The sequence below is a fragment of the Microcebus murinus genome, unplaced genomic scaffold, assembly GCF_040939455.1.
Source record: "Microcebus murinus isolate Inina unplaced genomic scaffold, M.murinus_Inina_mat1.0 scaf028_hap2_Mmur4.0, whole genome shotgun sequence".
NCBI classification, from domain to species: domain Eukaryota; kingdom Metazoa; phylum Chordata; class Mammalia; order Primates; family Cheirogaleidae; genus Microcebus; species Microcebus murinus.
In genome coordinates, this window is record NW_027438974.1 from 267,538 (window position 1) to 286,963 (window position 19,426).

The 19,426-nt window shown below is 60.3% G+C and overlaps 8 non-coding genes across 8 annotated transcripts; all 8 read left to right on the forward strand.

Moving 5' to 3' along the window:
* Positions 1-378: 378 nt before the first annotated feature.
* LOC142868226 (5S ribosomal RNA) lies at positions 379-497 on the forward strand. Its single transcript, XR_012917311.1, has one exon. It is a non-coding gene; the product is annotated as a 5S ribosomal RNA (ribosomal RNA).
* A 2,499-nt stretch (positions 498-2,996) lies between these two features.
* Positions 2,997-3,115, forward strand: LOC142868227 (5S ribosomal RNA). Its single transcript, XR_012917312.1, has one exon. It is a non-coding gene; the product is annotated as a 5S ribosomal RNA (ribosomal RNA).
* Positions 3,116-5,616: 2,501 nt separating this feature from the next.
* On the forward strand, positions 5,617-5,735 carry LOC142868239 (5S ribosomal RNA). The gene has a single exon (XR_012917324.1). It is a non-coding gene; the product is annotated as a 5S ribosomal RNA (ribosomal RNA).
* Positions 5,736-8,240: 2,505 nt separating this feature from the next.
* Positions 8,241-8,359, forward strand: LOC142868228 (5S ribosomal RNA). The gene has a single exon (XR_012917313.1). It is a non-coding gene; the product is annotated as a 5S ribosomal RNA (ribosomal RNA).
* A 2,502-nt stretch (positions 8,360-10,861) lies between these two features.
* LOC142868229 (5S ribosomal RNA) lies at positions 10,862-10,980 on the forward strand. Its single transcript, XR_012917314.1, has one exon. It is a non-coding gene; the product is annotated as a 5S ribosomal RNA (ribosomal RNA).
* Positions 10,981-13,480: 2,500 nt separating this feature from the next.
* Positions 13,481-13,599, forward strand: LOC142868230 (5S ribosomal RNA). Its single transcript, XR_012917315.1, has one exon. It is a non-coding gene; the product is annotated as a 5S ribosomal RNA (ribosomal RNA).
* Positions 13,600-16,104: 2,505 nt separating this feature from the next.
* LOC142868231 (5S ribosomal RNA) lies at positions 16,105-16,223 on the forward strand. Its single transcript, XR_012917316.1, has one exon. It is a non-coding gene; the product is annotated as a 5S ribosomal RNA (ribosomal RNA).
* Positions 16,224-18,725: 2,502 nt separating this feature from the next.
* Positions 18,726-18,844, forward strand: LOC142868233 (5S ribosomal RNA). The gene has a single exon (XR_012917318.1). It is a non-coding gene; the product is annotated as a 5S ribosomal RNA (ribosomal RNA).
* The last annotated feature ends 582 nt before the right edge of the window (positions 18,845-19,426 follow it).

Below are 19,426 nucleotides of genomic sequence, written 5' to 3' on the forward strand. Positions count from 1 at the left end.
GCGCATGCGCAGTCAGCAGCGGCGCACTGGGGTTGGGGGCGGGTAGGTGAGGGAGGCGAGGCCAGGAGAGGGGGGCGGCTGGAGGTCTCCACCTTGGCGGGTCCAGCCGTGGAGGCTGGAGGCGCATCTGGTGTGTGTGTGTGTGAGTGTGTGTGTGTGTGTGTGTGTTGTGTGTGTGTGAAGACAGCCCCCCACCCCGCCGAGCCCACCACGCCCCGCACCCCAGTCCCGTGGAGACCTCGGGACCCGGCCAGCGAACTCAACAAGCCCGGCCCGGCCCCGAGTGGGTCAGCGCCGGCGCGGGGCCTGGGGCGGGAGGAGGCGCGGGGAAGCGCAGAGACGCTCGGCTTCTTGAGCGGGGCTGGGGCGCCCTCCGCTGTCTACGGCCACACCACCCTGAACGCGCCCGATCTCGTCTGATCTCGGAAGCTAAGCAGGGTCGGGCCTGGTTAGTACTTGGATGGGAGACCGCCTGGGAATACCGGGTGCCGTAGGCTTCTTTTTTTTTGCCTCTTGTTCTGTCCCCATTCGGAGAGCGCGGCGGCAGTCGGGGGGGGGGGGTGTCACCCCCACCCTCAGCGCCCGCCCGCGGTGCCTGGCGCCCCAGCCCGCTCCGTGGGGCCTCCTCTTGCCCCAAGCCGCAGCACCGCCGCCACGCGGCAGCAGGCGTGGCACCTGGACTGTCGGGTCTCAGACCAAGGGTCTGGTCTGTGGGAACCGACACGCTGGAGGAAACCTTGAGAGTCTGAGAGGGGAGGGAGTTGCAGAAGAAGGCCGGGATGTCATTTTGAGGGAGTTGTGACCAGAACTCGTCCCGTTGATTTTGGCGTTCTATGGGCTACACGTAGGAATCTTTGGTGGTGGCACCGGATGTTGGGGGATGCACAGTCACACCCAGACGTGCTCGACAGGCCTCCTTTTACTTTTCTTTTCGGAGTCATTTTTTTTTTTTTTAAAATGCCTCTTGGCCGGGCGTGCTGGCTCACACCTGTAATCCTAGCACTCTGGGAGGCCGAGGTGGGCGGATTGCTCGAGGTCAGGAGTTCGAAACCAGCCTGAGCAAGAGCGAGACCCCATCTCTACTATAAATAGAAAGAAATTAATTGGCCAACTAATAGATATAGAAAAAAATTAGCCGGGCATGGTGGCGCATGCCTGTAGTCCCAGCTACTTGGGAGGCTGAGGCAGCAGGATTGCTTGAGCCCAGGAGATTGAGGTTGCTGTGATCTAGGCTGACGCCATGGCACTCACTCTAGCCAGGGCAACAAAGGGAGACTCTGTCTCCAAAAAAAAAAAAAAAAAAAAAACATGCCTCTTACCTCGATTATTGCATTTTCTTTTCTCTCTCTTTTCAAGCAGATTATGGGAGTACAAGTGTTAGGGTTCCATGTATTGCCCGTGCCCCCCTCCCCCCTGTTGTCTTCTTCATTTATCTCTCATGCTTTAGCAGCGTATGGTGGGGGTCCCAATGTTAAGGTCAGGTACATTGCCCTCTCCCCGCCTCCCCCCTCTGGTCAGAGCTTCAAGTGCGCCCATCCCCCAGTCGGTGCGCACCCACCCCATTCCTAATGGGTGTGGATGCCCATCCCCTCCCCCCACCCGCCCGACCCCCACCCGATGAAGGTGATTCCTCTACGTCCACTCAGGTGTCCATGGGTTCCTACCAATTTGCCGGTGAGCACGCGCACGTGGTGCTCCTGGGTCCATTCTTGGGATACTTGGCTTACTGGAACGGGTTCCAGCTCCGGCCAGGAGAACACGGGAGGTGCCCTCTCACCGCCGTTTCTCACAGCCGAATAGCACTCCGTGGTGTCCACGCGCCACATTTTATTAATCCACTCGTGGATCGATGGGCACTCGGGTCGCTTCCACATCTTTGCAATTGTGAATTGTGCCGCCACAGACACCCGAGCGCAGGTGTCTTCTGCGTAGGCTGCGGGCCTGGCTCTTCTGAATGCCGCTAGCTCGCGACCCACGGGTGAATCTGGTCAGGGAACTTGCCCTAAGGAGCAGACTCTGATCCGGGCGGGCTACCGGTGTCTCTGTTTGCTCGTTTCTTTCTTCCGTTTCGGGAAAGGCTTCCTTGCTGGGTGTGGAAATCTCCTATGCCTTTCCTCGCCTCTTCTGTCAGCTTTAAAATTCTCTTTCAGTTGCCACCCTCACAAACGTCTTAGGAACGTCTTTACGGTGCCTTCCTTAGTGAAATGACCCTCAATGAAGCTGGAACCAAATCTCTAATCGCCCAGTTTTAGCAAGTCCACACCCCAGGGTGGTTGGGGTCCAATCCGGCCCCGGCCAGGCCCAGGCCCCTTGGACTGGGCCACAGGAGGACACAGAGTAGGGTCCCGGCCCCCACGGTAGCGGTGCCGGCAGTTCTGCAACGGCTTGGGGGGTTTCCAGAGGTAGGAGATGGAGGGGACTGATTTCTCCAGCGCCCCCCAAAACACCCCACCCATGGCACACATCCCGAGAGACGCCCCTACACTCGCTCCCCTCCCCTACGCGCTGTGCCCCAGCCCTGGTCCGGGGCGGATAGGCGGCAGCCCACACGCAGGGCGGGGGCGCAGCTGAAAGGGGTTGTGCTGGAGGGCGGCCCCTGGGGCCAAAGGCGACCGCCCGCGCATGCGCAGTCAGCAGCGGTGCACTGGGGTTGGGGGCGGGTAGGTGAGGGAGGCGAGGCCAGGAGAGGGGGGCGGCTGGAGGTCTCCACCTTGGCGGGTCCAGCCGTGGAGGCTGGAGGCGCATCTGGTGTGTGTGTGTGTGAGTGTGTGTGTGTGTGTGTGTGTTGTGTGTGTGTGAAGACAGCCCCCCACCCCGCCGAGCCCACCACGCCCCGCACCCCAGTCCCGTGGAGACCTCGGGACCCGGCCAGCGAACTCAACAAGCCCGGCCCGGCCCCGAGTGGGTCAGCGCCGGCGCGGGGCCTGGGGCGGGAGGAGGCGCGGGGAAGCGCAGAGACGCTCGGCTTCTTGAGCGGGGCTGGGGCGCCCTCCGCTGTCTACGGCCACACCACCCTGAACGCGCCCGATCTCGTCTGATCTCGGAAGCTAAGCAGGGTCGGGCCTGGTTAGTACTTGGATGGGAGACCGCCTGGGAATACCGGGTGCCGTAGGCTTTTTTTTTTTTTGCCTCTTGTTCTGTCCCCATTCGGAGAGCGCGGCGGCAGTCGGGGGGGGGGGTGTCACCCCCACCCTCAGCGCCCGCCGCGGTGCCTGGCGCCCCAGCCCGCTCCGTGGGGCCTCCTCTTGCCCCAAGCCGCAGCACCGCCGCCACGCGGCAGCAGGCGTGGCACCTGGACTGTCGGGTCTCAGACCAAGGGTCTGGTCTGTGGGAACCGACACGCTGGAGGAAACCTTGAGAGTCTGAGAGGGGAGGGAGTTGCAGAAGAAGGCCGGGATGTCATTTTGAGGGAGTTGTGACCAGAACTCGTCCCGTTGATTTTGGCGTTCTATGGGCTACACGTAGGAATCTTTGGTGGTGGCACCGGATGTTGGGGGATGCACAGTCACACCCAGACGTGCTCGACAGGCCTCCTTTTACTTTTCTTTTCGGAGTCATTTTTTTTTTTTTTAAAATGCCTCTTGGCCGGGCGTGCTGGCTCACACCTGTAATCCTAGCACTCTGGGAGGCCGAGGTGGGCGGATTGCTCGAGGTCAGGAGTTCGAAACCAGCCTGAGCAAGAGCGAGACCCCATCTCTACTATAAATAGAAAGAAATTAATTGGCCAACTAATAGATATAGAAAAAAATTAGCCGGGCATGGTGGCGCATGCCTGTAGTCCCAGCTACTTGGGAGGCTGAGGCAGCAGGATTGCTTGAGCCCAGGAGATTGAGGTTGCTGTGATCTAGGCTGACGCCATGGCACTCACTCTAGCCAGGGCAACAAAGGGAGACTCTGTCTCCAAAAAAAAAAAAAAAAAAAAAAACATGCCTCTTACCTCGATTATTGCATTTTCTTTTCTCTCTCTTTTCAAGCAGATTATGGGAGTACAAGTGTTAGGGTTCCATGTATTGCCCGTGCCCCCCTCCCCCCTGTTGTCTTCTTCATTTATCTCTCATGCTTTAGCAGCGTATGGTGGGGGTCCCAATGTTAAGGTCAGGTACATTGCCCTCTCCCCGCCTCCCCCCTCTGGTCAGAGCTTCAAGTGCGCCCATCCCCCAGTCGGTGCGCACCCACCCCATTCCTAATGGGTGTGGATGCCCATCCCCTCCCCCCACCCGCCCGACCCCCACCCGATGAAGGTGATTCCTCTACGTCCACTCAGGTGTCCATGGGTTCCTACCAATTTGCCGGTGAGCACGCGCACGTGGTGCTCCTGTGTCCATTCTTGGGATACTTGGCTTACTGGAACGGGTTCCAGCTCCGGCCAGGAGAACACGGGAGGTGCCCTCTCACCGCCGTTTCTCACAGCCGAATAGCACTCCGTGGTGTCCACGCGCCACATTTTATTAATCCACTCGTGGATCGATGGGCACTCGGGTCGCTTCCACATCTTTGCAATTGTGAATTGTGCCGCCACAGACACCGGAGCGCAGGTGTCTTCTGCGTAGGCTGCGGGCCTGGCTCTTCTGAATGCCGCTAGCTCGCGACCCACGGGTGAATCTGGTCAGGGAACTTGCCCTAAGGAGCAGACTCTGATCCGGGCGGGCTACCGGTGTCTCTGTTTGCTCGTTTCTTTCTTCCGTTTCGGGAAAGGCTTCCTTGCTGGGTGTGGAAATCTCCTATGCCTTTCCTCGCCTCTTCTGTCAGCTTTAAAATTCTCTTTCAGTTGCCACCCTCACAAACGTCTTAGGAACGTCTTTACGGTGCCTTCCTTAGTGAAATGACCCTCAATGAAGCTGGAACCAAATCTCTAATCGCCCAGTTTTAGCAAGTCCACACCCCAGGGTGGTTGGGGTCCAATCCGGCCCCGGCCAGGCCCAGGCCCCTTGGACTGGGCCACAGGAGGACACAGAGTAGGGTCCCGGCCCCCACGGTAGCGGTGCCGGCAGTTCTGCAACGGCTTGGGGGGTTTCCAGAGGTAGGAGATGGAGGGGACTGATTTCTCCAGCGCCCCCCAAAACACCCCACCCATGGCACACATCCCGAGAGACGCCCCTACACTCGCTCCCCTCCCCTATGCGCTGTGCCCCAGCCCTGGTCCGGGGCGGATAGGCGGCAGCCCACACGCAGGGCGGGGGCGCAGCTGAAAGGGGTTGTGCTGGAGGGCGGCCCCTGGGGCCAAAGGCGACCGCCCGCGCATGCGCAGTCAGCAGCGGCGCACTGGGGTTGGGGGCGGGTAGGTGAGGGAGGCGAGGCCAGGAGAGGGGGGCGGCTGGAGGTCTCCACCTTGGCGGGTCCAGCCGTGGAGGCTGGAGGCGCATCTGGTGTGTGTGTGTGTGAGTGTGTGTGTGTGTGTGTGTGTGTTGTGTGTGTGTGAAGACAGCCCCCCACCCCGCCGAGCCCACCACGCCCCGCACCCCAGTCCCGTGGAGACCTCGGGACCCGGCCAGCGAACTCAACAAGCCCGGCCCGGCCCCGAGTGGGTCAGCGCCGGCGCGGGGCCTGGGGCGGGAGGAGGCGCGGGGAAGCGCAGAGACGCTCGGCTTCTTGAGCGGGGCTGGGGCGCCCTCCGCTGTCTACGGCCACACCACCCTGAACGCGCCCGATCTCGTCTGATCTCGGAAGCTAAGCAGGGTCGGGCCTGCTTAGTACTTGGATGGGAGACCGCCTGGGAATACCGGGTGCCGTAGGCTTTTTTTTTTTTTGCCTCTTGTTCTGTCCCCATTCGGAGAGCGCGGCGGCAGTCGGGGGGGGGGGGGGTGTCACCCCCACCCTCAGCGCCCGCCCGCGGTGCCTGGCGCCCCAGCCCGCTCCGTGGGGCCTCCTCTTGCCCCAAGCCGCAGCACCGCCGCCACGCGGCAGCAGGCGTGGCACCTGGACTGTCGGGTCTCAGACCAAGGGTCTGGTCTGTGGGAACCGACACGCTGGAGGAAACCTTGAGAGTCTGAGAGGGGAGGGAGTTGCAGAAGAAGGCCGGGATGTCATTTTGAGGGAGTTGTGACCAGAACTCGTCCCGTTGATTTTGGCGTTCTATGGGCTACACGTAGGAATCTTTGGTGGTGGCACCGGATGTTGGGGGATGCACAGTCACACCCAGACGTGCTCGACAGGCCTCCTTTTACTTTTCTTTTCGGAGTCATTTTTTTTTTTTTTAAAATGCCTCTTGGCCGGGCGTGCTGGCTCACACCTGTAATCCTAGCACTCTGGGAGGCCGAGGTGGGCGGATTGCTCGAGGTCAGGAGTTCGAAACCAGCCTGAGCAAGAGCGAGACCCCATCTCTACTATAAATAGAAAGAAATTAATTGGCCAACTAATAGATATAGAAAAAAATTAGCCGGGCATGGTGGCGCATGCCTGTAGTCCCAGCTACTTGGGAGGCTGAGGCAGCAGGATTGCTTGAGCCCAGGAGATTGAGGTTGCTGTGAGCTAGGCTGACGCCATGGCACTCACTCTAGCCAGGGCAACAAAGGGAGACTCTGTCTCCAAAAAAAAAAAAAAAAAAAAAAACATGCCTCTTACCTCGATTATTGCATTTTCTTTTCTCTCTCTTTTCAAGCAGATTATGGGAGTACAAGTGTTAGGGTTCCATGTATTGCCCGTGCCCCCCTCCCCCCTGTTGTCTTCTTCATTTATCTCTCATGCTTTAGCAGCGTATGGTGGGGGTCCCAATGTTAAGGTCAGGTACATTGCCCTCTCCCCGCCTCCCCCCTCTGGTCAGAGCTTCAAGTGCGCCCATCCCCCAGTCGGTGCGCACCCACCCCATTCCTAATGGGTGTGGATGCCCATCCCCTCCCCCCACCCGCCCGACCCCCACCCGATGAAGGTGATTCCTCTACGTCCACTCAGGTGTCCATGGGTTCCTACCAATTTGCCGGTGAGCACGCGCACGTGGTGCTCCTGTGTCCATTCTTGGGATACTTGGCTTACTGGAACGGGTTCCAGCTCCGGCCAGGAGAACACGGGAGGTGCCCTCTCACCGCCGTTTCTCACAGCCGAATAGCACTCCGTGGTGTCCACGCGCCACATTTTATTAATCCACTCGTGGATCGATGGGCACTCGGGTCGCTTCCACATCTTTGCAATTGTGAATTGTGCCGCCACAGACACCGGAGCGCAGGTGTCTTCTGCGTAGGCTGCGGGCCTGGCTCTTCTGAATGCCGCTAGCTCGCGACCCACGGGTGAATCTGGTCAGGGAACTTGCCCTAAGGAGCAGACTCTGATCCGGGCGGGCTACCGGTGTCTCTGTTTGCTCGTTTCTTTCTTCCGTTTCGGGAAAGGCTTCCTTGCTGGGTGTGGAAATCTCCTATGCCTTTCCTCGCCTCTTCTGTCAGCTTTAAAATTCTCTTTCAGTTGCCACCCTCACAAACGTCTTAGGAACGTCTTTACGGTGCCTTCCTTAGTGAAATGACCCTCAATGAAGCTGGAACCAAATCTCTAATCGCCCAGTTTTAGCAAGTCCACACCCCAGGGTGGTTGGGGTCCAATCCGGCCCCGGCCAGGCCCAGGCCCCTTGGACTGGGCCACAGGAGGACACAGAGTAGGGTCCCGGCCCCCACGGTAGCGGTGCCGGCAGTTCTGCAACGGCTTGGGGGGTTTCCAGAGGTAGGAGATGGAGGGGACTGATTTCTCCAGCGCCCCCCAAAACACCCCACCCATGGCACACATCCCGAGAGACGCCCCTACACTCGCTCCCCTCCCCTATGCGCTGTGCCCCAGCCCTGGTCCGGGGCGGATAGGCGGCAGCCCACACGCAGGGCGGGGGCGCAGCTGAAAGGGGTTGTGCTGGAGGGCGGCCCCTGGGGCCAAAGGCGACCGCCCGCGCATGCGCAGTCAGCAGCGGCGCACTGGGGTTGGGGGCGGGTAGGTGAGGGAGGCGAGGCCAGGAGAGGGGGGCGGCTGGAGGTCTCCACCTTGGCGGGTCCAGCCGTGGAGGCTGGAGGCGCATCTGGTGTGTGTGTGTGTGAGTGTGTGTGTGTGTGTGTGTGTGTTGTGTGTGTGTGAAGACAGCCCCCCACCCCGCCGAGCCCACCACGCCCCGCACCCCAGTCCCGTGGAGACCTCGGGACCCGGCCAGCGAACTCAACAAGCCCGGCCCGGCCCCGAGTGGGTCAGCGCCGGCGCGGGGCCTGGGGCGGGAGGAGGCGCGGGGAAGCGCAGAGACGCTCGGCTTCTTGAGCGGGGCTGGGGCGCCCTCCGCTGTCTACGGCCACACCACCCTGAACGCGCCCGATCTCGTCTGATCTCGGAAGCTAAGCAGGGTCGGGCCTGGTTAGTACTTGGATGGGAGACCGCCTGGGAATACCGGGTGCCGTAGGCTTCTTTTTTTTTGCCTCTTGTTCTGTCCCCATTCGGAGAGCGCGGCGGCAGTCGGGGGGGGGGGGTGTCACCCCCACCCTCAGCGCCCGCCCGCGGTGCCTGGCGCCCCAGCCCGCTCCGTGGGGCCTCCTCTTGCCCCAAGCCGCAGCACCGCCGCCACGCGGCAGCAGGCGTGGCACCTGGACTGTCGGGTCTCAGACCAAGGGTCTGGTCTGTGGGAACCGACACGCTGGAGGAAACCTTGAGAGTCTGAGAGGGGAGGGAGTTGCAGAAGAAGGCCGGGATGTCATTTTGAGGGAGTTGTGACCAGAACTCGTCCCGTTGATTTTGGCGTTCTATGGGCTACACGTAGGAATCTTTGGTGGTGGCACCGGATGTTGGGGGATGCACAGTCACACCCAGACGTGCTCGACAGGCCTCCTTTTACTTTTCTTTTCGGAGTCATTTTTTTTTTTTTTAAAATGCCTCTTGGCCGGGCGTGCTGGCTCACACCTGTAATCCTAGCACTCTGGGAGGCCGAGGTGGGCGGATTGCTCGAGGTCAGGAGTTCGAAACCAGCCTGAGCAAGAGCGAGACCCCATCTCTACTATAAATAGAAAGAAATTAATTGGCCAACTAATAGATATAGAAAAAAATTAGCCGGGCATGGTGGCGCATGCCTGTAGTCCCAGCTACTTGGGAGGCTGAGGCAGCAGGATTGCTTGAGCCCAGGAGATTGAGGTTGCTGTGATCTAGGCTGACGCCATGGCACTCACTCTAGCCAGGGCAACAAAGGGAGACTCTGTCTCCAAAAAAAAAAAAAAAAAAAAAAACATGCCTCTTACCTCGATTATTGCATTTTCTTTTCTCTCTCTTTTCAAGCAGATTATGGGAGTACAAGTGTTAGGGTTCCATGTATTGCCCGTGCCCCCCTCCCCCCTGTTGTCTTCTTCATTTATCTCTCATGCTTTAGCAGCGTATGGTGGGGGTCCCAATGTTAAGGTCAGGTACATTGCCCTCTCCCCGCCTCCCCCCTCTGGTCAGAGCTTCAAGTGCGCCCATCCCCCAGTCGGTGCGCACCCACCCCATTCCTAATGGGTGTGGATGCCCATCCCCTCCCCCCACCCGCCCGACCCCCACCCGATGAAGGTGATTCCTCTACGTCCACTCAGGTGTCCATGGGTTCCTACCAATTTGCCGGTGAGCACGCGCACGTGGTGCTCCTGTGTCCATTCTTGGGATACTTGGCTTACTGGAACGGGTTCCAGCTCCGGCCAGGAGAACACGGGAGGTGCCCTCTCACCGCCGTTTCTCACAGCCGAATAGCACTCCGTGGTGTCCACGCGCCACATTTTATTAATCCACTCGTGGATCGATGGGCACTCGGGTCGCTTCCACATCTTTGCAATTGTGAATTGTGCCGCCACAGACACCCGAGCGCAGGTGTCTTCTGCGTAGGCTGCGGGCCTGGCTCTTCTGAATGCCGCTAGCTCGCGACCCACGGGTGAATCTGGTCAGGGAACTTGCCCTAAGGAGCAGACTCTGATCCGGGCGGGCTACCGGTGTCTCTGTTTGCTCGTTTCTTTCTTCCGTTTCGGGAAAGGCTTCCTTGCTGGGTGTGGAAATCTCCTATGCCTTTCCTCGCCTCTTCTGTCAGCTTTAAAATTCTCTTTCAGTTGCCACCCTCACAAACGTCTTAGGAACGTCTTTACGGTGCCTTCCTTAGTGAAATGACCCTCAATGAAGCTGGAACCAAATCTCTAATCGCCCAGTTTTAGCAAGTCCACACCCCAGGGTGGTTGGGGTCCAATCCGGCCCCGGCCAGGCCCAGGCCCCTTGGACTGGGCCACAGGAGGACACAGAGTAGGGTCCCGGCCCCCACGGTAGCGGTGCCGGCAGTTCTGCAACGGCTTGGGGGGTTTCCAGAGGTAGGAGATGGAGGGGACTGATTTCTCCAGCGCCCCCCAAAACACCCCACCCATGGCACACATCCCGAGAGACGCCCCTACACTCGCTCCCCTCCCCTATGCGCTGTGCCCCAGCCCTGGTCCGGGGCGGATAGGCGGCAGCCCACACGCAGGGCGGGGGCGCAGCTGAAAGGGGTTGTGCTGGAGGGCGGCCCCTGGGGCCAAAGGCGACCGCCCGCGCATGCGCAGTCAGCAGCGGCGCACTGGGGTTGGGGGCGGGTAGGTGAGGGAGGCGAGGCCAGGAGAGGGGGGCGGCTGGAGGTCTCCACCTTGGCGGGTCCAGCCGTGGAGGCTGGAGGCGCATCTGGTGTGTGTGTGTGTGAGTGTGTGTGTGTGTGTGTGTGTGTTGTGTGTGTGTGAAGACAGCCCCCCACCCCGCCGAGCCCACCACGCCCCGCACCCCAGTCCCGTGGAGACCTCGGGACCCGGCCAGCGAACTCAACAAGCCCGGCCCGGCCCCGAGTGGGTCAGCGCCGGCGCGGGGCCTGGGGCGGGAGGAGGCGCGGGGAAGCGCAGAGACGCTCGGCTTCTTGAGCGGGGCTGGGGCGCCCTCCGCTGTCTACGGCCACACCACCCTGAACGCGCCCGATCTCGTCTGATCTCGGAAGCTAAGCAGGGTCGGGCCTGGTTAGTACTTGGATGGGAGACCGCCTGGGAATACCGGGTGCCGTAGGCTTCTTTTTTTTTGCCTCTTGTTCTGTCCCCATTCGGAGAGCGCGGCGGCAGTCGGGGGGGGGGGGGTGTCACCCCCACCCTCAGCGCCCGCCCGCGGTGCCTGGCGCCCCAGCCCGCTCCGTGGGGCCTCCTCTTGCCCCAAGCCGCAGCACCGCCGCCACGCGGCAGCAGGCGTGGCACCTGGACTGTCGGGTCTCAGACCAAGGGTCTGGTCTGTGGGAACCGACACGCTGGAGGAAACCTTGAGAGTCTGAGAGGGGAGGGAGTTGCAGAAGAAGGCCGGGATGTCATTTTGAGGGAGTTGTGACCAGAACTCGTCCCGTTGATTTTGGCGTTCTATGGGCTACACGTAGGAATCTTTGGTGGTGGCACCGGATGTTGGGGGATGCACAGTCACACCCAGACGTGCTCGACAGGCCTCCTTTTACTTTTCTTTTCGGAGTCATTTTTTTTTTTTTTAAAATGCCTCTTGGCCGGGCGTGCTGGCTCACACCTGTAATCCTAGCACTCTGGGAGGCCGAGGTGGGCGGATTGCTCGAGGTCAGGAGTTCGAAACCAGCCTGAGCAAGAGCGAGACCCCATCTCTACTATAAATAGAAAGAAATTAATTGGCCAACTAATAGATATAGAAAAAAATTAGCCGGGCATGGTGGCGCATGCCTGTAGTCCCAGCTACTTGGGAGGCTGAGGCAGCAGGATTGCTTGAGCCCAGGAGATTGAGGTTGCTGTGATCTAGGCTGACGCCATGGCACTCACTCTAGCCAGGGCAACAAAGGGAGACTCTGTCTCCAAAAAAAAAAAAAAAAAAAAAACATGCCTCTTACCTCGATTATTGCATTTTCTTTTCTCTCTCTTTTCAAGCAGATTATGGGAGTACAAGTGTTAGGGTTCCATGTATTGCCCGTGCCCCCCTCCCCCCTGTTGTCTTCTTCATTTATCTCTCATGCTTTAGCAGCGTATGGTGGGGGTCCCAATGTTAAGGTCAGGTACATTGCCCTCTCCCCGCCTCCCCCCTCTGGTCAGAGCTTCAAGTGCGCCCATCCCCCAGTCGGTGCGCACCCACCCCATTCCTAATGGGTGTGGATGCCCATCCCCTCCCCCCACCCGCCCGACCCCCACCCGATGAAGGTGATTCCTCTACGTCCACTCAGGTGTCCATGGGTTCCTACCAATTTGCCGGTGAGCACGCGCACGTGGTGCTCCTGTGTCCATTCTTGGGATACTTGGCTTACTGGAACGGGTTCCAGCTCCGGCCAGGAGAACACGGGAGGTGCCCTCTCACCGCCGTTTCTCACAGCCGAATAGCACTCCGTGGTGTACACGCGCCACATTTTATTAATCCACTCGTGGATCGATGGGCACTCGGGTCGCTTCCACATCTTTGCAATTGTGAATTGTGCCGCCACAGACACCCGAGCGCAGGTGTCTTCTGCGTAGGCTGCGGGCCTGGCTCTTCTGAATGCCGCTAGCTCGCGACCCACGGGTGAATCTGGTCAGGGAACTTGCCCTAAGGAGCAGACTCTGATCCGGGCGGGCTACCGGTGTCTCTGTTTGCTCGTTTCTTTCTTCCGTTTCGGGAAAGGCTTCCTTGCTGGGTGTGGAAATCTCCTATGCCTTTCCTCGCCTCTTCTGTCAGCTTTAAAATTCTCTTTCAGTTGCCACCCTCACAAACGTCTTAGGAACGTCTTTACGGTGCCTTCCTTAGTGAAATGACCCTCAATGAAGCTGGAACCAAATCTCTAATCGCCCAGTTTTAGCAAGTCCACACCCCAGGGTGGTTGGGGTCCAATCCGGCCCCGGCCAGGCCCAGGCCCCTTGGACTGGGCCACAGGAGGACACAGAGTAGGGTCCCGGCCCCCACGGTAGCGGTGCCGGCAGTTCTGCAACGGCTTGGGGGGTTTCCAGAGGTAGGAGATGGAGGGGACTGATTTCTCCAGCGCCCCCCAAAACACCCCACCCATGGCACACATCCCGAGAGACGCCCCTACACTCGCTCCCCTCCCCTACGCGCTGTGCCCCAGCCCTGGTCCGGGGCGGATAGGCGGCAGCCCACACGCAGGGCGGGGGCGCAGCTGAAAGGGGTTGTGCTGGAGGGCGGCCCCTGGGGCCAAAGGCGACCGCCCGCGCATGCGCAGTCAGCAGCGGTGCACTGGGGTTGGGGGCGGGTAGGTGAGGGAGGCGAGGCCAGGAGAGGGGGGCGGCTGGAGGTCTCCACCTTGGCGGGTCCAGCCGTGGAGGCTGGAGGCGCATCTGGTGTGTGTGTGTGTGAGTGTGTGTGTGTGTGTGTGTGTTGTGTGTGTGTGAAGACAGCCCCCCACCCCGCCGAGCCCACCACGCCCCGCACCCCAGTCCCGTGGAGACCTCGGGACCCGGCCAGCGAACTCAACAAGCCCGGCCCGGCCCCGAGTGGGTCAGCGCCGGCGCGGGGCCTGGGGCGGGAGGAGGCGCGGGGAAGCGCAGAGACGCTCGGCTTCTTGAGCGGGGCTGGGGCGCCCTCCGCTGTCTACGGCCACACCACCCTGAACGCGCCCGATCTCGTCTGATCTCGGAAGCTAAGCAGGGTCGGGCCTGGTTAGTACTTGGATGGGAGACCGCCTGGGAATACCGGGTGCCGTAGGCTTTTTTTTTTTTTGCCTCTTGTTCTGTCCCCATTCGGAGAGCGCGGCGGCAGTCGGGGGGGGGGGTGTCACCCCCACCCTCAGCGCCCGCCGCGGTGCCTGGCGCCCCAGCCCGCTCCGTGGGGCCTCCTCTTGCCCCAAGCCGCAGCACCGCCGCCACGCGGCAGCAGGCGTGGCACCTGGACTGTCGGGTCTCAGACCAAGGGTCTGGTCTGTGGGAACCGACACGCTGGAGGAAACCTTGAGAGTCTGAGAGGGGAGGGAGTTGCAGAAGAAGGCCGGGATGTCATTTTGAGGGAGTTGTGACCAGAACTCGTCCCGTTGATTTTGGCGTTCTATGGGCTACACGTAGGAATCTTTGGTGGTGGCACCGGATGTTGGGGGATGCACAGTCACACCCAGACGTGCTCGACAGGCCTCCTTTTACTTTTCTTTTCGGAGTCATTTTTTTTTTTTTTAAAATGCCTCTTGGCCGGGCGTGCTGGCTCACACCTGTAATCCTAGCACTCTGGGAGGCCGAGGTGGGCGGATTGCTCGAGGTCAGGAGTTCGAAACCAGCCTGAGCAAGAGCGAGACCCCATCTCTACTATAAATAGAAAGAAATTAATTGGCCAACTAATAGATATAGAAAAAAATTAGCCGGGCATGGTGGCGCATGCCTGTAGTCCCAGCTACTTGGGAGGCTGAGGCAGCAGGATTGCTTGAGCCCAGGAGATTGAGGTTGCTGTGATCTAGGCTGACGCCATGGCACTCACTCTAGCCAGGGCAACAAAGGGAGACTCTGTCTCCAAAAAAAAAAAAAAAAAAAAACATGCCTCTTACCTCGATTATTGCATTTTCTTTTCTCTCTCTTTTCAAGCAGATTATGGGAGTACAAGTGTTAGGGTTCCATGTATTGCCCGTGCCCCCCTCCCCCCTGTTGTCTTCTTCATTTATCTCTCATGCTTTAGCAGCGTATGGTGGGGGTCCCAATGTTAAGGTCAGGTACATTGCCCTCTCCCCGCCTCCCCCCTCTGGTCAGAGCTTCAAGTGCGCCCATCCCCCAGTCGGTGCGCACCCACCCCATTCCTAATGGGTGTGGATGCCCATCCCCTCCCCCCACCCGCCCGACCCCCACCCGATGAAGGTGATTCCTCTACGTCCACTCAGGTGTCCATGGGTTCCTACCAATTTGCCGGTGAGCACGCGCACGTGGTGCTCCTGTGTCCATTCTTGGGATACTTGGCTTACTGGAACGGGTTCCAGCTCCGGCCAGGAGAACACGGGAGGTGCCCTCTCACCGCCGTTTCTCACAGCCGAATAGCACTCCGTGGTGTCCACGCGCCACATTTTATTAATCCACTCGTGGATCGATGGGCACTCGGGTCGCTTCCACATCTTTGCAATTGTGAATTGTGCCGCCACAGACACCGGAGCGCAGGTGTCTTCTGCGTAGGCTGCGGGCCTGGCTCTTCTGAATGCCGCTAGCTCGGGACCCACGGGTGAATCTGGTCAGGGAACTTGCCCTAAGGAGCAGACTCTGATCCGGGCGGGCTACCGGTGTCTCTGTTTGCTCGTTTCTTTCTTCCGTTTCGGGAAAGGCTTCCTTGCTGGGTGTGGAAATCTCCTATGCCTTTCCTCGCCTCTTCTGTCAGCTTTAAAATTCTCTTTCAGTTGCCACCCTCACAAACGTCTTAGGAACGTCTTTACGGTGCCTTCCTTAGTGAAATGACCCTCAATGAAGCTGGAACCAAATCTCTAATCGCCCAGTTTTAGCAAGTCCACACCCCAGGGTGGTTGGGGTCCAATCCGGCCCCGGCCAGGCCCAGGCCCCTTGGACTGGGCCACAGGAGGACACAGAGTAGGGTCCCGGCCCCCACGGTAGCGGTGCCGGCAGTTCTGCAACGGCTTGGGGGGTTTCCAGAGGTAGGAGATGGAGGGGACTGATTTCTCCAGCGCCCCCCAAAACACCCCACCCATGGCACACATCCCGAGAGACGCCCCTACACTCGCTCCCCTCCCCTATGCGCTGTGCCCCAGCCCTGGTCCGGGGCGGATAGGCGGCAGCCCACACGCAGGGCGGGGGCGCAGCTGAAAGGGGTTGTGCTGGAGGGCGGCCCCTGGGGCCAAAGGCGACCGCCCGCGCATGCGCAGTCAGCAGCGGCGCACTGGGGTTGGGGGCGGGTAGGTGAGGGAGGCGAGGCCAGGAGAGGGGGGCGGCTGGAGGTCTCCACCTTGGCGGGTCCAGCCGTGGAGGCTGGAGGCGCATCTGGTGTGTGTGTGTGTGAGTGTGTGTGTGTGTGTGTGTGTGTGTGTGTTGTGTGTGTGTGAAGACAGCCCCCCACCCCGCCGAGCCCACCACGCCCCGCACCCCAGTCCCGTGGAGACCTCGGGACCCGGCCAGCGAACTCAACAAGCCCGGCCCGGCCCCGAGTGGGTCAGCGCCGGCGCGGGGCCTGGGGCGGGAGGAGGCGCGGGGAAGCGCAGAGACGCTCGGCTTCTTGAGCGGGGCTGGGGCGCCCTCCGCTGTCTACGGCCACACCACCCTGAACGCGCCCGATCTCGTCTGATCTCGGAAGCTAAGCAGGGTCGGGCCTGGTTAGTACTTGGATGGGAGACCGCCTGGGAATACCGGGTGCCGTAGGCTTTTTTTTTTTTTGCCTCTTGTTCTGTCCCCATTCGGAGAGCGCGGCGGCAGTCGGGGGGGGGGGGGTGTCACCCCCACCCTCAGCGCCCGCCCGCGGTGCCTGGCGCCCCAGCCCGCTCCGTGGGGCCTCCTCTTGCCCCAAGCCGCAGCACCGCCGCCACGCGGCAGCAGGCGTGGCACCTGGACTGTCGGGTCTCAGACCAAGGGTCTGGTCTGTGGGAACCGACACGCTGGAGGAAACCTTGAGAGTCTGAGAGGGGAGGGAGTTGCAGAAGAAGGCCGGGATGTCATTTTGAGGGAGTTGTGACCAGAACTCGTCCCGTTGATTTTGGCGTTCTATGGGCTACACGTAGGAATCTTTGGTGGTGGCACCGGATGTTGGGGGATGCACAGTCACACCCAGACGTGCTCGACAGGCCTCCTTTTACTTTTCTTTTCGGAGTCATTTTTTTTTTTTTTAAAATGCCTCTTGGCCGGGCGTGCTGGCTCACACCTGTAATCCTAGCACTCTGGGAGGCCGAGGTGGGCGGATTGCTCGAGGTCAGGAGTTCGAAACCAGCCTGAGCAAGAGCGAGACCCCATCTCTACTATAAATAGAAAGAAATTAATTGGCCAACTAATAGATATAGAAAAAAATTAGCCGGGCATGGTGGCGCATGCCTGTAGTCCCAGCTACTTGGGAGGCTGAGGCAGCAGGATTGCTTGAGCCCAGGAGATTGAGGTTGCTGTGATCTAGGCTGACGCCATGGCACTCACTCTAGCCAGGGCAACAAAGGGAGACTCTGTCTCCAAAAAAAAAAAAAAAAAAAAACATGCCTCTTACCTCGATTATTGCATTTTCTTTTCTCTCTCTTTTCAAGCAGATTATGGGAGTACAAGTGTTAGGGTTCCATGTATTGCCCGTGCCCCCCTCCCCCCTGTTGTCTTCTTCATTTATCTCTCATGCTTTAGCAGCGTATGGTGGGGGTCCCAATGTTAAGGTCAGGTACATTGCCCTCTCCCCGCCTCCCCCCTCTGGTCAGAGCTTCAAGTGCGCCCATCCCCCAGTCGGTGCGCACCCACCCCATTCCTAATGGGTGTGGATGCCCATCCCCTCCCCCCACCCGCCCGACCCCCACCCGATGAAGGTGATTCCTCTACGTCCACTCAGGTGTCCATGGGTTCCTACCAATTTGCCGGTGAGCACGCGCACGTGGTGCTCCTGGGTCCATTCTTGGGATACTTGGCTTACTGGAACGGGTTCCAGCTCCGGCCAGGAGAACACGGGAGGTGCCCTCTCACCGCCGTTTCTCACAGCCGAATAGCACTCCGTGGTGTCCACGCGCCACATTTTATTAATCCACTCGTGGATCGATGGGCACTCGGGTCGCTTCCACATCTTTGCAATTGTGAATTGTGCCGCCACAGACACCGGAGCGCAGGTGTCTTCTGCGTAGGCTGCGGGCCTGGCTCTTCTGAATGCCGCTAGCTCGCGACCCACGGGTGAATCTGGTCAGGGAACTTGCCCTAAGGAGCAGACTCTGATCCGGGCGGGCTACCGGTGTCTCTGTTTGCTCGTTTCTTTCTTCCGTTTCGGGAAAGGCTTCCTTGCTGGGTGTGGAAATCTCCTATGCCTTTCCTCGCCTCTTCTGTCAGCTTTAAAATTCTCTTTCAGTTGCCACCCTCACAAACGTCTTAGGAACGTCTTTACGGTGCCTTCCTTAGTGAAATGACCCTCAATGAAGCTGGAACCAAATCTCTAATCGCCCAGTTTTAGCAAGTCCACACCCCAGGGTGGTTGGGGTCCAATCCGGCCCCGGCCAGGCCCAGGCCCCTTGGACTGGGCCACAGGAGGACACAGAGTAGGGTCCCGGCCCCCACGGTAGCGGTGCCGGCAGTTCTGCAACGGCTTGGGGGGTTTCCAGAGGTAGGAGATGGAGGGGACTGATTTCTCCAGCGCCCCCCAAAACACCCCACCCATGGCACACATCCCGAGAGACGCCCCTACACTCGCTCCCCTCCCCTATGCGCTGTGCCCCAGCCCTGGTCCGGGGCGGATAGGCGGCAGCCCACACGCAGGGCGGGGGCGCAGCTGAAAGGGGTTGTGCTGGAGGGCGGCCCCTGGGGCCAAAGGCGACCGCCCGCGCATGCGCAGTCAGCAGCGGCGCACTGGGGTTGGGGGCGGGTAGGTGAGGGAGGCGAGGCCAGGAGAGGGGGGCGGCTGGAGGTCTCCACCTTGGCGGGTCCAGCCGTGGAGGCTGGAGGCGCATCTGGTGTGTGTGTGTGTGAGTGTGTGTGTGTGTGTGTGTGTGTTGTGTGTGTGTGAAGACAGCCCCCCACCCCGCCGAGCCCACCACGCCCCGCACCCCAGTCCCGTGGAGACCTCGGGACCCGGCCAGCGAACTCAACAAGCCCGGCCCGGCCCCGAGTGGGTCAGCGCCGGCGCGGGGCCTGGGGCGGGAGGAGGCGCGGGGAAGCGCAGAGACGCTCGGCTTCTTGAGCGGGGCTGGGGCGCCCTCCGCTGTCTACGGCCACACCACCCTGAACGCGCCCGATCTCGTCTGATCTCGGAAGCTAAGCAGGGTCGGGCCTGGTTAGTACTTGGATGGGAGACCGCCTGGGAATACCGGGTGCCGTAGGCTTTTTTTTTTTTTGCCTCTTGTTCTGTCCCCATTCGGAGAGCGCGGCGGCAGTCGGGGGGGGGTGTCACCCCCACCCTCAGCGCCCGCCGCGGTGCCTGGCGCCCCAGCCCGCTCCGTGGGGCCTCCTCTTGCCCCAAGCCGCAGCACCGCCGCCACGCGGCAGCAGGCGTGGCACCTGGACTGTCGGGTCTCAGACCAAGGGTCTGGTCTGTGGGAACCGACACGCTGGAGGAAACCTTGAGAGTCTGAGAGGGGAGGGAGTTGCAGAAGAAGGCCGGGATGTCATTTTGAGGGAGTTGTGACCAGAACTCGTCCCGTTGATTTTGGCGTTCTATGGGCTACACGTAGGAATCTTTGGTGGTGGCACCGGATGTTGGGGGATGCACAGTCACACCCAGACGTGCTCGACAGGCCTCCTTTTACTTTTCTTTTCGGAGTCATTTTTTTTTTTTTTAAAATGCCTCTTGGCCGGGCGTGCTGGCTCACACCTGTAATCCTAGCACTCTGGGAGGCCGAGGTGGGCGGATTGCTCGAGGTCAGGAGTTCGAAACCAGCCTGAGCAAGAGCGAGACCCCATCTCTA